This window comes from Typopeltis vanoorti, chromosome 6 (assembly GCF_054136105.1).
Source record: "Typopeltis vanoorti isolate ZY-2024b chromosome 6, IOZ_Tvanoo_1.0, whole genome shotgun sequence".
NCBI lineage: Eukaryota > Metazoa > Arthropoda > Arachnida > Uropygi > Thelyphonidae > Typopeltis > Typopeltis vanoorti.
Genome location: NC_143554.1, coordinates 116653689 through 116673952, shown reverse-complemented (window position 1 = coordinate 116673952; position 20264 = coordinate 116653689). Strand labels below are relative to the sequence as shown.

At 35.9% G+C, this 20264-nt stretch overlaps 1 protein-coding gene across 3 annotated transcripts in view; it reads right to left on the bottom strand.

The window, feature by feature from the left end:
• LOC150105848 (NADH-cytochrome b5 reductase 3-like) overlaps nt 1-15173 on the bottom strand; it is a 147184-nt gene extending 132011 nt beyond the window's left edge. The window contains exon 1 of one of the 3 annotated variants that reach the window (XM_090393620.1): nt 14926-15173. The gene's annotated coding sequence lies outside the window, so the exon portion shown is untranslated. Of the gene's footprint in view, nt 1-11623; nt 11647-14800; nt 14892-14925 lie in introns of those variants that run through there. The other 2 variants (XM_090393621.1, XM_090393623.1) reach the window with 2 other exon arrangements.
• Between the last annotated feature and the right edge of the window lie 5091 nt (nt 15174-20264).

Below are 20264 nucleotides of genomic sequence, written 5' to 3'. Positions count from 1 at the left end.
TTTTTGCATTTATTCCTGTTAAAGATTCCCTAATTGTTTCCAGGCTTTATGTGATTCCTAAAATTAAACACAATATACTAATACTTACTGAAGAGGACACTTTTCGACGAGTAAACACCGCACCACATTCGCAATAATAGCCTGGGTGTGTGGCCACAAATACAGACACCTTTAAGTCCTTTAAACAGATGTGCAGATGGCACAGCATGTCAAATTTTTAATGTTCCATTGCTTTGAAACAGCCCAAAAGGCAAGGCAGGGTGTGCACCAAGACAATAGCATCCAGAACCCTTTAGTGGCTGCAAACTGATTATTGTGTGAAGCAATCCAATTGAATGCTGTCATTTGTCATGAGTTACTGTTTTTGTTTTCTGAATTTCATCTGTTTTACATGCGTGAAGTGTGAACTGACGTGTTTATGACACCGAAACAGACAAGTTTTTAATATATATTTATAATTTCTATAAATAATTAATAATTTTTTTGCCCATATTTACAATGGGAAACATTGTTGACAATGTACTGATTGTCCCGTTTTCTGCCAGAGCTTTCGCAGATTGTATGATTATAGTCGAATGAGGCTGGAACCTGCATATAATAAGTAAGTAAAATGAGCTATTTCAGCCTTTCTTTGGTTCAATCCAGAAAAATAATGATTTCACAAGTTATTACTTTTTTTCCCCTGATTTCTGTGCGTATTATATGGCGGTATTTAAAAATCATAAAAATTCAAATTATCTGTGTCTCTTTAGTATTTGCAAATGATAATCTAATCTCACCATGAAAAGTAAAGCATTTGTGCATCTTACATAAACAGCATACATGAAGTATTAGCTGTTGTTCATTTGACTTTTATGCTTTCCATATTTAAAATTATATTAATTGATAATTTAAAGTATTCAAAATTAGCCTACAAATAATTGCATTGGACCAATTACGATGGGCATTAATGTGCTATGCATTCTTAAAACTTTCATACATCAATAAAAATGCGATCATATGGTCAAAATGTCTACGCAATAGCCTAGTAGCTATGAGCTTCGCAACCATATGCCTGGGGTATAAGGAGTGTCCTAGGTTTGATTCCCATCGATGACGTGAGGAGCTTAGGGATCTTTCTCAGCCATAGCCAAGTTAGCTGGTCTTGGGGTGGACAGCAGGGTTTCCCCCACCCCCCAGTTTAACTGGGGTTTTTCATCCTGCAAGCAGGCAAGCAAACCAGCCCTGTGAACACACACAGGCTACAGTCATAGGATATAGTACATAATCTCTCATCAGGAGGGCTCAACCAGTCCTAAGGGTGATCGAGGATTGGGGGGATCCCCCACACAAATAAATAAATATGGTCAAATTGACGAATTTTGTAGCGTGGGTTGCATAAGCCACATAACAGCACACCAACCTCAATGGGTAAGACACCACTGATACCAGTGTAAAACTCTGAAAAAGTTAAGAAAGTTGTTTGCAAGCTCCGAGGATAAACACCGTTAAAGTTAACATCAACGAGATCCGCTAGGTTCAGACAAGTTTCTGCTGCCCGACAAAATAAGAAAAAAGGACTGCATGGAGGAGAAGAAAGAATGGAGCAGGTTTTATTAAACGATCAAGGAAATGTGCCGATTTCTTCAGGGGTTACAACCCTTGGTACAAGGTCCTGGAGAACGGGAAATAAAAAGAGACTGAGAGAACATCGGGAGGAGGCCCAGTTACCAAAAGGAGAGGCGAAGAGCAGTTACCAGAAGCAGACAACCAGAGGTAGTTAGATCCAGAAGAACAGATGTTACGCCGAACCCACGCCAGAGGAAAAGAATGGGAGTGAAGAGAGAACAGCTGATGTAAATACCAGAGTCAAGGGTCGGTTGGATATCCTTTTGCTGAGGGAGGTCAATTGAAGCCAAGAGTGGCAGAGCAACCTTCAAGCCTATATGCTGAAACTTCTTGCATGAGCTGTTCAAGTACTGGGAAAATTGCAGTCCAAGACTCGCCAAAATCCCGATGAGACGCTCCCTGAAGCAAGACCCTCCAGATGTAAGTGTAAGGCCCGAGATGAAAGAAAAGGTATAGAGACTTTAATGCAGGACCTTTGGAAGAGTGTGTCACACAGCCTCTGTAAGTTTGTCCCATCTTTTGTTATTATTACAGACAACTCCAAGGAGTCGACAGACTCATCGAGGAAGGCCCTAACATGAATGTCAAGAACAACTATTCGACATTCACACAGTATCTATCATACCTCGCCTTGAACTAATTCACAGTCATGGCACCCACAACAGACTCTGGCAGCTTATTCCACTCATTCACCACTCTCCATGTAAAAAACCTAGCTCTAACACCCTTGCTAACTACACTCTTGCCCAGCTTCCATGTATCGCCCCTAATCCTCCTACCACCAGTCCTATTCTCAAAATTATCTTCTGAATTAATCTTATAGAAATCCTTCAGTAATTTGAATGTCTCAATCATATCACCCGTTTTCCGCCTATCAACCAATTTCTGCAACCCACAAATCTTCAACCTGTTCTCATAAGGTTCATTCCATAGACCTGCTATCATCTTGGTCACTCATCTCTGGATCCTCTGTACCTTCTCCCCATCAAGAAGAAATCCTGGCACCCATATCTGGGCACAGTAGATGGGGTCTTATCAAGGCTCGATACAGAGGAACAATAACCTGTTTGTCTCTGCTTGTTAAAGTATTTTTCAGCAACCAAGTGATTTGATAAGCTGATTTAGTCACTTTTGCGATGTGCCCCCTAAACTCCAACTCCCTATCCACCAACACTCCCAAATCCCTGGCCTCTTCAATCTCTTGGAGTATGGTTCCACCAATGTGATATACTGCTGTTAATCTTTTCACCCCAAAATGCATAACCTTACACTTTGCCAAATTAAATTGACATCCATTCTCTTCCAAATCATCTTCCAAAATTTTGACATCCTGTGCAGTCACTATTGCTCTACCCAACTTTGCATCATCAGCAAACAAACGAACACTTCCTCTCAGATCCTTTCCTGTATCATTAATGAACAAATTGAAAAGTAGTAGTCCAAGAACAGAACCCTGAGGCACACCACTAGTCACAGGCCGTCTTTTGGACTCTATTCCTGAATAAACCACACTTTGATATCTCTCCATCAACCACCCTCCTATCCATCTCACCAACCCTATATCCATCCCCATCTGCTCCAGTTTACTGATTAGAATTCCATGTGGTATCCTGTCAAAGGCCTTAGCAAGGTCCAGTAGAATCACTGTAAGCCCATTAACCTTATCCAGTTCAGCTGTCACTGTGTTATAAAACGTGAGCAAGTTACTGAGGCATGATCTACTCTTCACAAAACCATGCTGTCCCCCATTTTCATCTATCCAATCCTGTATTTCTCTCATGACTAATTTCTCCAAGACCTTGACAACGATTCCTGATATGCTGATCGGTCGGTAATATACAACAGCAGTCTTGGAACCTCCTTTATGCAGTGGAACTATTTTCCCTTCTTTCCACCTCCTCGGGACTAACCCAGACCCAAGACTCAAATTAAACAAAATGGTCAAGGGTACTGACAATTCTTTAGCCGCTTCACGTACGACACGAGCTGGTATACACTCCAATCCCACAGATGTATTGACATTGAGGTTTTGTAACAGACTATTCAGCTCCGCTTCATTCACAACAATTCCCATATAAGCTATTGGTTCATTCATTCCTGCAATGTCACCACCTGGATGATATACTCTTGCAAAGTCCTCGCTCAGTAATTCAATTATATCAACTGATTCGGTTACCTCCTTACCATCGGCATTCTTTAAAATCATTCTGCCATATACATTTTTTCTTTTACTTGCCACATATCGAAAAAACTGTTTGGGATTCTCTTTAGCCTGCATGGCTAATGTTCTTTCATAATCCGCTTTGCTTTTCTTATGACACTCGTTACCCTTCTGGCCTGCGCTTTATACCGTTCATGTGCCTGCCGGTCACCTTTCTCCTTAAATTCCCTCCAAAGTTGTTTATTTTTTTGCAGCTCAAGCTTATGGTGTTATTTATCCATTTAATCCGTACTTGATTTATTATTTGGACTCTAGGTATACAGTCAGCCATTGCCTCATGCAAACACTTCTTAACTGCCTTCCATGCACTATCAACATCCAGCCCTTGCAGTTTTACATGCCATGGCACTGAACCAATCAAACTCCTAAGCTTGTCATACTTACCAACCCGATAATTCCACATGTACCCTGTCTTAATTGTAAATTACACACCTTTAGCCACCTCCCAAGTCAAGACTCTATTATCACGCTCACCAATTGGTGGCAACGTGGTCATATTGATTAGAGCCAAATCCTCAGATGTAATTACTAGGTCAACCACTCTCTGACCCCTAGTATTTTCCATTACATGCTGTCACAGATAGTTATCCCTTAATAACTGCATAAAATCCAATTCCTTCCTACCATGTGTCCTCTCCTCCCTCCAATCAATGCTACCATAGTTGAAATCTCCCATAATAATTACCTTCCTTCCACTCATTTCTTCTATTTGAGTATGCATACTATCTCCACCATCTATTCCATCACCTGGTCTACAGCAGCACCCAATTGTATATTTTGTTCTGCTTGTCTCAATCTCACACCAAATGGCCTCAAATGTGCTCTTTTCTCTATCCTGCAGTTCCACTTCTATTCTCCTTGGCTGTAGCTCATCAGCATCATCAATAACACTCCCCCTCCCATTTTATTCTCCCTGTCACTCCTGAACACGTCATACCCCTCACATTCTATCCCACTAGCTATATCATCTTCTGTCAGCCATGTTTCACTAATACCAACAACCTGTGGCCTGGAAGTGCCAACCAAGGCCAAAAATTCTTCCTTCTTGTTCATAATACTTCTGGCATTAGTATACATGAATTTCAGAAGCCCATTTGTCCCATCCCTATTTTGATGCCTTATACTAACTATCCCATTTTGATTTGTTGTCCTTCGTACTCGCTTGGGCATATTACACACATTCATACACTCAACTGTCTCCCTAAAGTCTGCATATCTACTCCCCCCCCCCCTTAATAACTCTAGTTTCCCTGATTCTGCACATCCACTTCATTCAACAACACCTTTTCAAGTCCCCGTACACCAAATCCATTCAAATGTAAACCATCCATCTTATATAAATCCTTTCGCCCATCGAACTCACTCCACACATTCACAAATTCCACACCACTTCTCCTGCATAATCCGTGCATAAGGTCATTAGCAATTTTGGCCCTCCTTCTACACTCTTCACTGTCATACTGTGGCAACAGACTTTGCCATCCTATCTCTCTCTCTCTTATCTTTTGCTACCTCAAGCAATTCCTTCAAATCCTCTCTCATAGCCATTTTGTCTCCTTTCAAATCATTTGTTCCTGCTACCACTATCAATTCTTTCACCCTATGCTTTTGCATTCTAATTGACTCACTTACATCCTTAACGTTCACACCAGGTTGGTACGATTTTGTTAAACTCTCATTTATCACACCTCTTACTAACGAATCTCCATACAACACTCGCTCTTTCATTTTGTTTACACTCACTTCATACTCTTATTTTTCTTATCATACTTTTGCTGTTTATTATTTGGTACGCTAAGAGCATTGGCAAAAATGGTAAACATTTTTGCCAACGCTCCAGCTGTCAATTTGCGCTGTGCATCGCTCCGCGTAACCGTGCAATCTCACTCATTGCATCTGTCTCATCATTTTTATTATCAGTTAATTCATTAATTCACTCATTCTGTATGTTTACCTATTGTTGTAGATTACTTTTGTAATCTAGGAAATATGTTATAGATGGATTGATAAGAAATAGTAATAAGAAGTATCTATAAAAGAGTCCTCTGATTTGTTATTAATTGGAATATAACTTGTGAGATAACTTGGCATAGCTAGCTAACCTCTTTGTGAGTAAATTAGTTTTGATAATTTTGATTTAATAAGCAGAAGTAATAGAGTAAATATATTGTATAGTCATTTAGTATTGAAAGGGGAAAGTTTGTTTCTTTATGCTAAAAGTCTAAAGGATAGGTAGAGAGAGTAACCTCCCTATCATTTAATTAATGTACTTTATTATTATTGTAAATAAATATGTTTTATTTATATGTCAATAGAGTGATGCCTGATCTTTCATTTTACAATGCACTGTTTCTAAAAAAAAAATCGAACTTGTGAGCGAGAAACAACTAAGGCATTAAAAGCGCAGTTTAAATACTTAAGAACCACGACTGTTTATATAAACTTTATTGAAGGAATTTATGCTAGTACGAGAGAGAAAGAGAGAGAGAGAAATCTACTGGTCACTTTACTGAGTTGTGTGCCGATACGTCTAGTAAATACGAAAGGTGGATAAACATAGTACACAATAGAATAAGTAAGAAAGGTTATGAGAGAAAAAGCACGCACTGCTAATTAGAATAAAGAAATAGCAATTAATAGCTACCGTTACAATAGTGTAGCAGCTGACAGGATAAAATCCACAGTAAATAAAATAAGAAATAGTGGATTGGAACACTTTTGGAAATAAAGAACAGGCAAATAAATAAAAACTGTATATATATATATATATATATATATATAGTGTAAGAAAATTTTTTAAGAACCATGAATGAGAACAGCGGTAACTCGGGAGCCACTAGTGCTAACACGATGGGGGATGTAGAATTCTTCAGAACAGCAAATCCTCACCTCATCATTCCTCAATTCTCTGGAGAGGACCACGATGATATGTTGTCTTTCAAGTTTGTAGAGCAGCTAAGAAACGTCGGAAACTGGTCGGACTTCCAGCTTCTAATAATTTTAAGGAATCAACTAATTGGCAGGGCCAAGAAATTTTTGTATTCCTCTCCCATACTGAGAGATACTTTGGAATACAATAAATTCAAGGATACCCTGATATCTCAGCAGTTTTCCAAAGTTAAAAGCGTTGAAGGAATTTACACTGGTACGAGAGAGAAATATACCGGTCGTTTTACTGAGTCTTGTGCCGATATTGATATACTGGTGGCGCAGTCTAAATAAATAAATTTTCCAGTGTCATAGGCATACGAAAGGTGGATAAACACAGTATGCAATAGAATAAGTAAGAGAGGTTACGAGAGAAAATGCGCGCACTGCTAATTAGAATAAAGATATTACAATAGCGTGGTAATCAAGCAGGCTCAAAATACCAATTAATAGCTACCGTTACACCAGCTTTACTAATTCTGTTGTTTATTTCCATATTTAATTTACCATCTTTACTAAAAATTGCAAAAATGTTTTACTTGTTCTATAGGTTCACCATTCAGGACCAGTTGATGTTTTCAATGTTTCTATCTATTTTCATTGTCTTTATCTTTTTATTGCTAATTTTCATACCAAATTTATTACAACAGTTATTCAATTTAGTCAAGGAATGTTGCAGACTTCTACTGGATTTATTCAGAAGTATTACATCATCTGCATGAAGTAAAGAGCTAAGATTAACATTGCCAATTTTGATATCAGATTTAATAACTTTCCTTCATAAGGCATCCATATAGATAATATGCCCCCTTGTTACATATTTAATTTAACATCAAACCATCTTCCTGTACTCATACAGAAAGGGTTAGGTGCTGTTCCTTATCTGTAATAAAGCTTAACAGTATAACTAACACCATGAGGAACAAAATACATTTATTAAACTCACTAATATTTCACTGGTTTTCTACCCAGCATCATCACAGCACAATGAAACTGTGGTAGGTGCACAGCACTACAAGTAACTGTAGAAACAATTTAAATTTTAACTTATACCTAATGTCCTTATGTAGTGCCTAGTGCCCTGTATGGGTCAGATATTACAAAGTTAATTCAGAGAAGCCTGGCTATTATGCCTTAAAATGATTTTCTCTCAGATCTTTGGTAATTTAATGCAACCATAGTTGTTGAGGTTGGGAGAGGACTTCAACTTCATAGTTGATGCTGATTTTAAGAATAGCCTCTCAGACCTGTAACAATATGTAATAAAGCTGTTTTTCTTTATCTGATTCTATGTGAAGGAGTATCCAGAGCATCTTGCCATACAGATGATCTTGGATGTAATTTTTATGTTCTTCAAGGCATATGTTAATTGATCTACCAGTCTGTCCAAAGTAGACTAACTAACAGGCACAAGGAATGTTATGCACTCCCAGATGTTCAAGAGGATGTAGTCGATCTTTAAGAGAATGTATAAAGATTAAGGAACGTATAAACGTATAAAAGTTGAAGATTAACATTGCCAATTTCGATATCAGATTTAATACCACTTTCCTTCATAATGCAATCCATATAGATAATGAATAACAGTGGAGATAATGTGCACCCTTCTTGCACACCTGATTTTACATCAGGTGTGCAAGAAGTATATTTGATGTATTTCTTGATATAAAGTCTCATTTATATTATATAACTGTAACGTTTTGAAGAACTTTCCGCTTGGCACCTTGTCATGTGCCTTTTCCAGATCAACAAAACTTAAATACAAATCCTTGTTATATTCCCAAGATTTCTCAACAATTTGTCCTAAAGTGAAAATCTGATCCTGATAATGAAACTGTTATCACAGTTTCATTATCAGGATCAGATTTTCACTGATGACCTGACCACTTCTATTTGGCCTGAATCCAGATTGTTCTTCACCAAGCTTTCCTTACATAATTTTTCTTAGCCATTTCTCAATATAGTTGCTTAAATCTTATCAGGAACATTCAGTAGGGAAATACCTCTGTAATTCTCACATTCAGTTTTATTTCATAGATGGATACAATGAGAACTCTGTTCAAATCATCTGGAATTTGACCCTCTGACCAGACCTTCTGAGTTATGAAGACTTTTATACCTCCATAATTGAGCATTTCTGGCCGAATTTCATCTACTCCAGTTGTCTTTCCATGTTTCAAATTTTTGATGACTTTTTCTACTTGAAGTTATGGATATGTATTCCAGACTGTATTCCTGCTGGGAGTTTTCTACCATCATTCTGGCACTGCATGTTTCATTTAGCAGTCTTTCAAAGTAATTACTCCAGACATCTAGAATATGTTCAAATTAAGTGGATGTTGAATCTCATATTATTTCTTAGCCAAATAAGAAACTCAAAGATAGGAGATCTAAGAGTTTCATGCCAAATATAGAAAACTATAAAAGTTCGGCAAGTCCAAGTGTAAGCCAACACCTAGTACATGCTGGACAACTCGTAGTAAAGGTGGAGTAAGATCCGATCACTGTCCTTAGTATTTTCCCATAATGTAAAACACAACTCCTAGGAAATGTATGCTGTTATACATTATAGGAGAAGGTAACTACCCAGACTGGTTTCGACCTTTTTTGAGGTCTCATCAGTGAGTAGGTAGACCCAGGTGTAAATACTGAGGTTGCAGTAGTGCAGAGCTTATTTCTTTACTGTATGAGTCGCCAAAAGGTGCAATAATACAATTAGTGAGATAAGAGCCAACAGGCTTCACTTTAACAAAGTGACTTTGTTGAAGTGAAGCCTGTTGGCTCTTATCTCGGTAATCTAGAATATGTTTATCTTCAGTTTTCATGTCACCTTTATCATCTCTGATTCCTTTTCATCATACTCTTTACTCCATTTCTAAGCTTTTTCAATAGTCCCCAGAATATTGTGCCACCTTCCTGATATTTATTTTCTATGTCTTACCAAAATCTTCCCATGACTTTTATTTAGCAAGTTTTACACAGTGATTTGCTTTCTCACATTTTTCTCTATATTCTCTATGAGCACAAGCCAACTTACTTGCCAAGAACTTTCCATATGGTTTATTCTTTTCTTCACTACCTCTTTAACTTTCTGAGTCCACCATGGAGTTCTGATTTTTCTATCCTTATTTCTATCCAGTACTTGTTTTCAAACTCTTTCATTTTTTCTTCAATAATGTTTGTGTATTTCAGTCTACAGTTCACCTCTGAAAGCTGCTCAACCTTGATTTGTTTTAAGACTTTCTTACACACTCTTCTTTTCATACTATCTGTAGGGTAAGGGATTGAAAATAATGAAAGTACATGTGGATATGTTTCTTGAACAGCTATAGATTTATGTCTATAGACACAAAACAGTATGAGAAAGGCTATTCCATAGAACAGAGATATAATGAATGAAAGAAAGATCAAAGGTTAGTTCATGTAAGTTTGAAGCTAAATTAAGCAGTTGCACAGAGCAAAGCAGATGTTAAGCAGTTGCCTGTGTTTTTACTTACAAAGTGGAAGAAATGGTGACCAACTCAGAAAAACAGTTTCCATGAAAATATCTAGAGAAAGCAGGAAATCTATAAGAAAAGGATAATCTATTAACCAGAATGTTCTCTTCTGGATACCATCCATTATTTTTAGGAATGTTTTTGATGCATCATCCAAATGTGAAAACTGTATTCTAAAGATGGGAAAATTTAGAATTTATATAGTGTTAGGAATTGTACAAGTGAGCAGTTGTAGCTTGAATTAAAAAGGATACTAGCTTTTTAGAGGAGTATGGATTTAGTGATTATTAAACAGGAAAGGACAGCAATATAGGCTGTCCTTTCCTGAAGAAATATCCTCCTCCAAGTGACCTTCAAGAAGAGAAATATCAATGGAGATCTGAGTATTATCAATAAAGCAAGTTATTTTTTATGAGAAATCAGACATTATATTTTGGAGACATTCAAATTCATTAGGAAATCAGTGGTAACAAGCAAAGAAATCACTGGTAATGAAAGACCCAAAAGATATGGACACAACATCAGTCAATGAAAAGAGAAATGGAGTGTATAGTCATCGGCAAACGTATGGATAAGATTGAAAAGTTACCTGAAGGTAATTTATGTATAGGCACAGAATCCTGAGCTCCAGTACTGAGAGGGAAATATGAAAATAAGCCATGATATAAGTGAAAGCAGAGGAGACCGGTAGCCTAAATGCAAAAGGTGATAAGGACAGACTGCAAAAACATACCTAAATAAGTAGGTCTTTATGCAAGATTTACTCAAAATATGATGGAAATGTCTGTGGAAATGTAAGTACCTTCAAACTTTTTGATGGCTTGTATCCAAAAGCCAGTAGTATTTACCCAGGAGGCAGATAAGAGTGGTGAAATCCACATTGGGGGTCACTGATTTCAAGTTATCATGGTCTGATTACTGATTGTGCTCTCCTGAATCAAACAGCCTTTCTGACCAGCTAATTAAAATAACTCATGCTATGGTAAAGGTCTCCATTCTACCTCTTAGCACTATCTTGGTTCTCCAAACATGTATGTGACAACAGTCCAGGAAAATAATTCAGCATAAACTCCAGCTTTGCATTCAAGCCTACACTGCCTTCCTGTAAATGCTGTGAGAAAAATCCATGCTTAAAATTCATGTCTTGCATAAATTTTGTTTTCATGAATTCTTACAAAAGTCCAATGTGTATTTTTTATATTTATAGTAAACAAGCAGTTCTGTTATGATAATATAATTGTATCATATGCTGTTTTCTAATTGCAGTTTCAATTTCTATATCTTTGTAAGCAATTAGAACTGATGAATTTACTGTTTACAAAAGAAAAAAAGTTTATATTCTGAACACTATGATATGTGAATGCATTACCCAAAACTGCAATAGAAGCGAGGAGCTGTTCTTTGTATGAAAAATCTACCTCATTACTGACATCGCTGAATCACAGGAATAGAGATGTGAGAGAGAGAGATGAACAGTTGGGTAGAGAGATCTAAAAAGAATACACACTGCTAAGGGCAACAAACTGGAAATAAAAAAATAGACAGTGGTAAAAAAAAAATTGATTTTTTTTGTTTAGGAAGGAAATTTCTTTCAAGTCAGTTATAGAAAAATAAATTGTAAGCTCTACAAGAAAGAAGGAAAAGGAAAGCAGGTACTCCTAAAGAAAACTAACAGTGATTTGAATATTTAAAATGGAAAAGCAAGAATATTTTTATCAAGAACACTGGAATATATCCTGCGAATATTATTTTTATGGATAGTTCTCCTTCATGAATGAAGGAATCTAAAATGTCTTGAGTTAATCTTGATGCAAATCTTGAATAACATAAGAGCTTGATGTTATTCAAATTGACAAGCAATTTACTTCTGTAGATATAAAAAAAATTAGATTAGATAACTAATCTGTTGCTTTCTTTAAAGGATAGAGGCAAGAAATGTTCTACTTTATGAATGACAGAGAGAAGATACTTCAGTAGAGATTAATAAAATAAAAAAAAAGTGCATCTAAGAAACTTACTTTTTTTTTTTTTTTTAATCAACCACCCTCTATGCAATGAAACCACTCCTTACCTTCTTGCTCACAATTTATATTCGCAACTTCCAGGGAAGGGCCCCCCCCCCTTGTCCTCTCTGATTCTCTCCTGTTCCACCAAATGAAAGAACTCCAAGTCTCAACCCTGTAACTACCTCTCAACAGTTTAAAAGTCTCAATCATATCTCTCTCTTCCTTCTATCCACATTCCCTCAGCCTATCCTCATAACTAACACTGTAGAGTCCTGATATTTTCTTTGTTATCCATTTCTGCATTCTTTCCATGGTCCATTTATCCCCCTTCAAATCCTAGGGACCAAATTTGAGCACAAGAGTCCAAGTGTGGTCTGATCAGGACTTTATACAATAAAATGACAACTCATCTCTGTAGGTCAGGGTCCTCAGTATTGCAGCAATACTTTGGGTTACCTTCACATTACCCAAATTTCAGGTCTCTATCATTTATCACTTCCAGATCCCAGAGCCTCCCCCACTTCTTCCAACAGCATATGCAGCCTCCCATCGACATATCCCAAACTTCAAGACTCTACATTTAACTGAATTAAACTAAACTGACAACCCCATTCATTTTCCCATCTGCTCAGTTTATTAAAATCCTCTTGCAGGGTTACCACATCTGCACTATTATTAATAACCCTTCCCAGCTTCATATCATCCACAAAAAAACTGAATATCCCACTGCAATTCATTGACAATATCACTGATATAAAGGTTAAACAATACATGTTAATGTGGGACCGCACTTAACATTCTGCTTCCTTGACACCACTTCCCCGTACACAACTTTCTGATACCTATCAGATAGCAAATCCTGAATCAAATTCAATAATCAGACATTGAAAACATGTGCTGCAACTCTTTTCACTTTATTCTAAAAGGCAATCATATTACTAAAACAAGAGCACCCCCTTAACTTATGCAGACTCTCAGAGATAACATTATCATCATCTGCCCAATGCTGTAAATGATCTCTCACTAATTTTTCCAAAATCTTAACTATTGATGAAGTACAAACTACTCTATAGTTTGACACTTCTAGTCTGCTGCCACCCTTATGCAATTGCACCATCTTTCCCTCCTTCCACTCCTTGGATACCTTCCCGATGGCTAGACTTTCATTGAAAGGCTAGGCTCAACGGAGCTGTCAGTTCTTTAGCACATTCTCTCAAAACTATGGTGAAATCCCATCCAGTCCCATTGCTTTATTCACATCCAGAGCATTCAGTATTTTTTTCCCACAATTTCATTCTTCCACAATCATTTCTCCTCCTACTAGCCACATAATGAAAGGACTCCTTATAGGAAATATAGGAAAGTATTAATTAAAGTTATTATAATTAATATTTTAGTATGCGATTTCCTGAAAAATAATAGTTTCTAGTCATTTTGAGTGTTTCTTCAAAAGACTGATTACAGAATTTTACATTTTTAAACATGCAGCCATTTGCAAGAGAGTAGTTGTATAATTATCATTGTAGTGTCAATTAGAGATAATGAAATCTACTCACTCACAGTTAAAACAATACTGAATCAAAACCAAGCAATATTATACTTGTCAAATATGGCATTTAACTTCAAGGTAACCAGAGTTGCAAGCAATGTATAAATTACATTACTTTTCAAACATACATACTATCTCAGAAATTACTAATATCAAATCCTTTAATTTTACATGTGCCTTCCAGCCATGAGTGGTTGAAAATCTACTGTACATTAGTACTGTAGGTGGACTAAGAAATTAATCCATCCTCTAGAGACCAAACATACTTTTTCAATCTACTTCATGACTAAATACTTACTTATTAAAAAATCTTATTACTGTGGTTACGTATGTTTGGTAATGAATGCTCCACAGGTTTCATTATACAACAAAATCTGCTTCATGTCTCCGATAAGCAGGTGGTCTCATAGTAGATAACAAAAAACATGTATTACCTAGAGAAATTTACATACATCCGCGAGAACGGGAGAAGATAGATGAAAAGCTGTTGCACCAAAAAACTCACGCATAACCTCATGGTCAAGCAGGGTTGGGTTATCCCCAATGACGTTCTGAAACTAGGTAAACTTTCTCTGTGAAATGCCTGCATTAAGAATTTATGGTGAGTAAGGCGCGAATGCAATACCCTACTAAAAATGATTCATATGGAATGACTTCCTTAAGACAGGGTATAGTATCATATTACAAAAGGTTTCGGTTGAAGACAAAAAACTTTTTTTTTTTATAGCAAATCGCGAATACTAATCTTTATCCAAACACGAACTTGAGATAAATTCAAGGATCAAATGTTCTTTTTGTAACTTTATTTTTTAGGTATTTTCGGCCTATCTTTATGGCATTACAGGACATACGGAGCGTATGCAAGGGAACGGGCCAGCACCGAATCTCTCTTACGTTAAGAGATGCTTTTCTTTGATGATGCAACGATTTTGGTATTGAAAAATGGAACAGAAAGCAGCGCAGTACAATTTCATCCAGAAAATGTTCTCACCTTGCATATAAGGAAAACGAAATACTAATCTGGATATAGCAATGTCTGAGACATGTAATCTAAAATAAAGGATCTCGTACAAGGGATGGAAACTTTTTTATAAAAATCAAACAAGCATACACTACCTATTAAAGGATTTCGCGTATTTCTCGTACAAGACACAGGATTTGGTAGCGACGTAACCTCTGCATGCACGCCAACATAGAAATCCCCATTTAAGCCGCCGAGCAACTGAAATATTTTAGGTTTCCTCGTAATGCAAGGGGTTTGCAGTAGAACAATTCAAATTTGCAGTAGAACAATGAGGAACATATTCTAGGTATTTTGCTGAGTAAAAAACACATATGAATTGCACCCCCCCCCCTTTAAAAGCGACGCTTATGAAGCTACTGCTTTTTTAACTAAAAAATCAAACAGTCGCAACACCATAAGCATTCAAAATCGAATGATAACTTAGAAACATAACATCTCAGGTATATCAGAGTAAGAAACCTCATAGTGAATGTTGATCAGTTGCGGTAAAAATAATAGATTTTTAAATGACTTTTTTTTTTTTTTGTTTGAGTATACAATCACTACAGTTCCATACTCCTTCAACATTCACCTACACACACATATTGAAAGAAATTTAATGAGTAGAAGCCGAGATATACCAAAATAGAAAAAAACAAATTATTATTTGAACGAAAAACTAATTTCCTCTTCTTGGAAAACTTCATACGGTGCTTAACATGAAAAGCGAAATACAAACATATACACTGAAAGATTCGATCACTCATCCAGTGATCTGAAACAATTTTAGCTGCTATGATGAGCTAGAGAAAAGAAATGTGGAATCAACAGAAATTGTCCTCAATCTGACCCATCGTAATACTAACCTTAACTATAACCTATCTGATTGTCACTCTTCAAATGTCCAACTTTGGCGTACTCGAGATCATGCCCGCAGGAACGTGCCCAATAATGGCATCCAGAACGCCTTCAAATGTTAGCAATACGTTTGCAAGTTAATTTATAGCTCTACTTTTATTGTAACCCACATTATTTCAGGCATTAAATATATTGTGTTAGGGTTAGGGACCACGAGATGGCGGCACATTTCAGCCGTCTCTCTTCACTGTGTACCGCTTAATTAGTGATAGCCTTGGGCCATCTATCTCTGATTGGTACCAGTGGAGATTGAACTGCACACTCGGTCGCCAAAAGTTATAGGGCTAAATGGCCTCGCCTACTCCCTGTATACGAGAATAAAAAGGCGTTAGCTGATTTTTTTTCTTTTATTGTAATTTATTGTATATTTTTGTGTTTCTCTTTCGATGTTGGGTACCAGATGAAGTCTTCCAAATAATAATGAATTTTTTCCTTTCTATTTTGATATCTCTCGGTTTCTAATAATTCAATTTCTTTAATAATATGCTATATAGCGGAGTAAATCTGCTGTCATATACAGTAGCGAACAAATTAATCCGAAGAAGCCGAATTTTCGTCGAGTTTTGTTTCAGTCGCAATAATTTGGGTTTTGGTTTCGGTTTACTATTTTGGTTGACTGTTGTGTTTCTTTAACGCTGTAAGCAAGTTGAAATTCGTAGTGTTATTTTCATTTTGTGTAGCTAGAAAAAGGAATATCTCCAAGAACGTGTTTAAAGATATGTACTCTTTCTTGACACACATTCATGAATCAAAGAAAAAATGCAAATGAGTGTGGTGCTGGTCTGGGCAGTGGCGGCTGGTGGCTTGATATCTTGCGGTGCTGCAACTTGCGAAATATACATACGCACTATAAGTACAATGTATACGTGTTTGGATAAAATATCAAAATTATGATAAAAATTTTTTTAAAAAAATTAAACATGAAAAAATATTGTTTATTATCCACAAAATTATACGGCTATAGTTACTTGGGGTCATTCCCCTTTAAATACGAAACGTAGCATATCAGGCAATTTCTTACCTTTCGATAATAACAACACAACTCATAAAAATTGCTGCTCATTATTGATTTCTTCTAAAAATCCATCTCCAAAATCGAACTCTTTCCTTTCCAACGGGCGGTTCGTTAACATGGAAGTCTTTAGGAGCCGGTGCGGACGCATTTTTACCTGAGAGGTATTCCATCTTCGTTCGCAACCGGCTACATTTTCCCGCCAGCGACTGTTAGGTTAGGTTAGGTTAGTTTAGGTTAGGTTGGTTTCGTTTAGGTTCATTAGGTTGGTTAGGTTAGGTTGGTTATGTTAGGTACCAGCGAGATGCCTTCTTCCTCCTCTAAAACTTCTGTTCCTCTAAAACTAAATCTTCGTTCGCAACCGGCTGCATTTTCCCGCCAGCGACTGTTAGGTTCGTTTAGGATGGTTAGGTTAGTTAGTTTAGGTTGGTTAGGTTAATTTAGTTAGGTTACGTTAGTTTAGGTTAGGTTGGTTTAGTTTAGGTTAATTAGGTTGGTTAGGTTAGGTTAGTTTAGGTTGGTTAGGTTGGGTACCAGCGAGATGCTTCCCTCCTCTTCTAAAACTTCTGCATCTCAATGACAAAGGTGCCTGTCAGAGCCGGGCCTAGAAGTATTTTCACCTGAGGCAGGAGGATAAATTTTCGTCCCTATGTATATAGTTTTTTTTATTTCGAATAAGTATTAAATAAAAATAAATAAATAAATGATTTGGGAAACAAAATAAATTTATTAATTGTTAAATAAAAAAAAGTCACAGAACGCAGTAATAGTACAATAGTAGTAGTAGTAGTAACTAAAATTACACATATTAAAAATAAAATCACACCTACCTTAACAAAAGAAAAACAAAATAAGTATTGCACATGAGATGAATTAGAATATTACAAATTTTTCAGTAATTTAATTTAATAATAGAGACAAAATAATATTAATAATACTTATATAAATAAATGCCGCATGTAAAATCTTTTTTTTAAAGTTTTACTTTTCTTGCTTTTAGTGAAGCCAATTCATCAATTATTTTATCAAAATTAGTTTGTTTTGTAAATTCCTGTTCGATTGATAAAATTGCCATATTTGACAATTTTTCCTGAGCAAGTGACGATCTTAAATATGTTTTGATAATTTTTAGTTTACTGAAGCCTCTTTCACCAGAGGCTAGAGTAACAGGTAGTGTTAGGGCTATTCTCAATGCAACTTCGAAATTTGGATAGGACTGAACTAAACTATATTCATGAATCATTTTTAAAAGATCTACTAAACTTGTAGCTGCTTTAAGGTCTGGAATTAACGTCATTGCCAGATTTTTGGAACTGATTATTTCTGATAATAATTCTGCAGAGTTTATATCGTTTGGATATTTAAAGGATAAATCACAAACTGCGTTTTTTAAATTTTTTGTATCCATCGACTTTAATTTTTCACCTGCTAAAAATTCGAAGTCAGACGAAATCCCATATAGTTTTTCATATCTCTATCTAAGTTGTGTAATTAAAACATCTATTACTTCTTTCATTTCTACTGTAAATAAATATTTATCATTATAAGGAACTGGTTGCTTAGAGTGATCATCTAATTTAATAATTTGGCTTCGTTTGTTTTCAAAATCTGTAAACAATTCCATTTCTGAAGAAAAATTTTCACTCTTAGAAAAAATATTTTCCCACATGGTGTCGCTTATTTGCTGCAAGGAATTAGATAATCCTTCTATTAAACGTGAAGCTTTAATTATAGTTATCGTTTTTGATTGCAAAGCGTAGTTTATTTTATCAACTTCTTGCAATATTAAATTCCATGTAGATAACGTACATAAGAATTTAAAATGTTTTCGTTTCAATATGCTTTTAATTTCAGCGCATTGCAATGATTGCTCATTTTTCAAATCAATTAATATCTGGTACACTTGGGGTATTTGTTGGTGCACTTCCTTGATGGAATTTGCTCTTGAGGCCCATCGTGTGTCTGTATGACCTTTTAAAGTTGTTTTTAATACAGACATTAGTTTAGCCCATATAGTCGTCCAATTCACAAAAAACGTATAAAGTCTTTGAGCGATTCCGAAAATTGTGATCATGTTAGCATTTGAAGAAGCACCATTTTTACAAACGAAATTAAGCCTGTGAGTTGCACAAGAAATGTACATAACTTGTTCATTTTTTTTTGAGAAATTATAGCTTGTACTCCATTATGAACACCCGCCATGTTCGCCCCATTGTCATGTCCTTGACCTCTAACGTTTAGAATATCTAGTCCATCTTTTTCTAATATATTGACAATTTCATAGGCTAAACCGCTACCAATTTTTTCTTTCATCGGAATGAAATCTATAAAGCTTTCTTCAATCGTAATAGAATCGTTCCTAAAAACTACATATTGAATAATTTGGCACATTTGTTCGTGATGCAATACATCACGAACAAAAGGTGTACAGTCAAACATCAAGGAAAAGTATATCGATTCTTTAATTCTAGAAAGAATTTCAGTTCGAACATAGTTCCCTAAGTGTAAAAGAAATTCGTCTTGAATCTTATTAGATAAGTATGAACAGACCCTTTCTTATGATTAGCAGCATGTTCTGCGATGGTCATATTGTATCGGCTTATTAATTCAATCAAGTTTAGAAAAATTCCTGCATTCGGATTACCAATAATTTCTTGCGTACCTCTAAGAGATAAATTATTCTTTGCACAAAATAAAATTACATCCAACACAATCCGTAAAATATTTCGCCATCTTTACTTTTCTGTCTGTATTTGACAAATCGCATATAAAACCAGTAGTTTTAAGTTTCTTTTTAAAGCATTTACAATGGAGGTACGCGTTCGCGGTGAAATACAGAATTTTCATGATCAGAAATTCTATTTAGATTTTTCCAATCTTTAAATCCTCATCTTTGATTGCAGATGACAGAAAATCTGTTTTACCAAAAAGGATACAAGGAAAACAAAATATAGATATAGATATTTTTGAAAAAATGAGCCAGTTACGATGAACTCGCTCTCCATTGTAACATTTTTTAAAAACCATTCCTTTGAAAATCTCTTGCCATCCTCTCAAGCAGATTCCCTAAAATCTGTGTCTTCTCCTTGTTCTGGTCCATGTTCAATTAGAACACATCTAATTTTATCCATAATAGACGGCCATAAGGCGGATCCTTGAAATTAATACAATTAAATACCTCTTTTTCTTGTTCTGTCGAATTTTCTCGTATTTCAATTTCTTCTTCTTCAACTTCCCTTCCTTTTTCTTGATCTTCAATGGTAATGTTTTCTTCAAATTCAATCGTGTATTCTTGAGCTTCGAACGGTATTGTCTCGAGTGAACTACTTGTATTTGAAGTACTTAGTTTTTCTAGCCAATTTTGCAACTGTATTACACTATGTTGATTTGTTTCATTTCTCAATTTTCTTCTTTTCCTATATTCAGCACCACTGGGTTTTCTTGACGCCATTAGTTCATCTGAAAAAGAAAAATTATATATTTGTAAAGTAATCACTTGTGATTACATTACGAATAAAAATG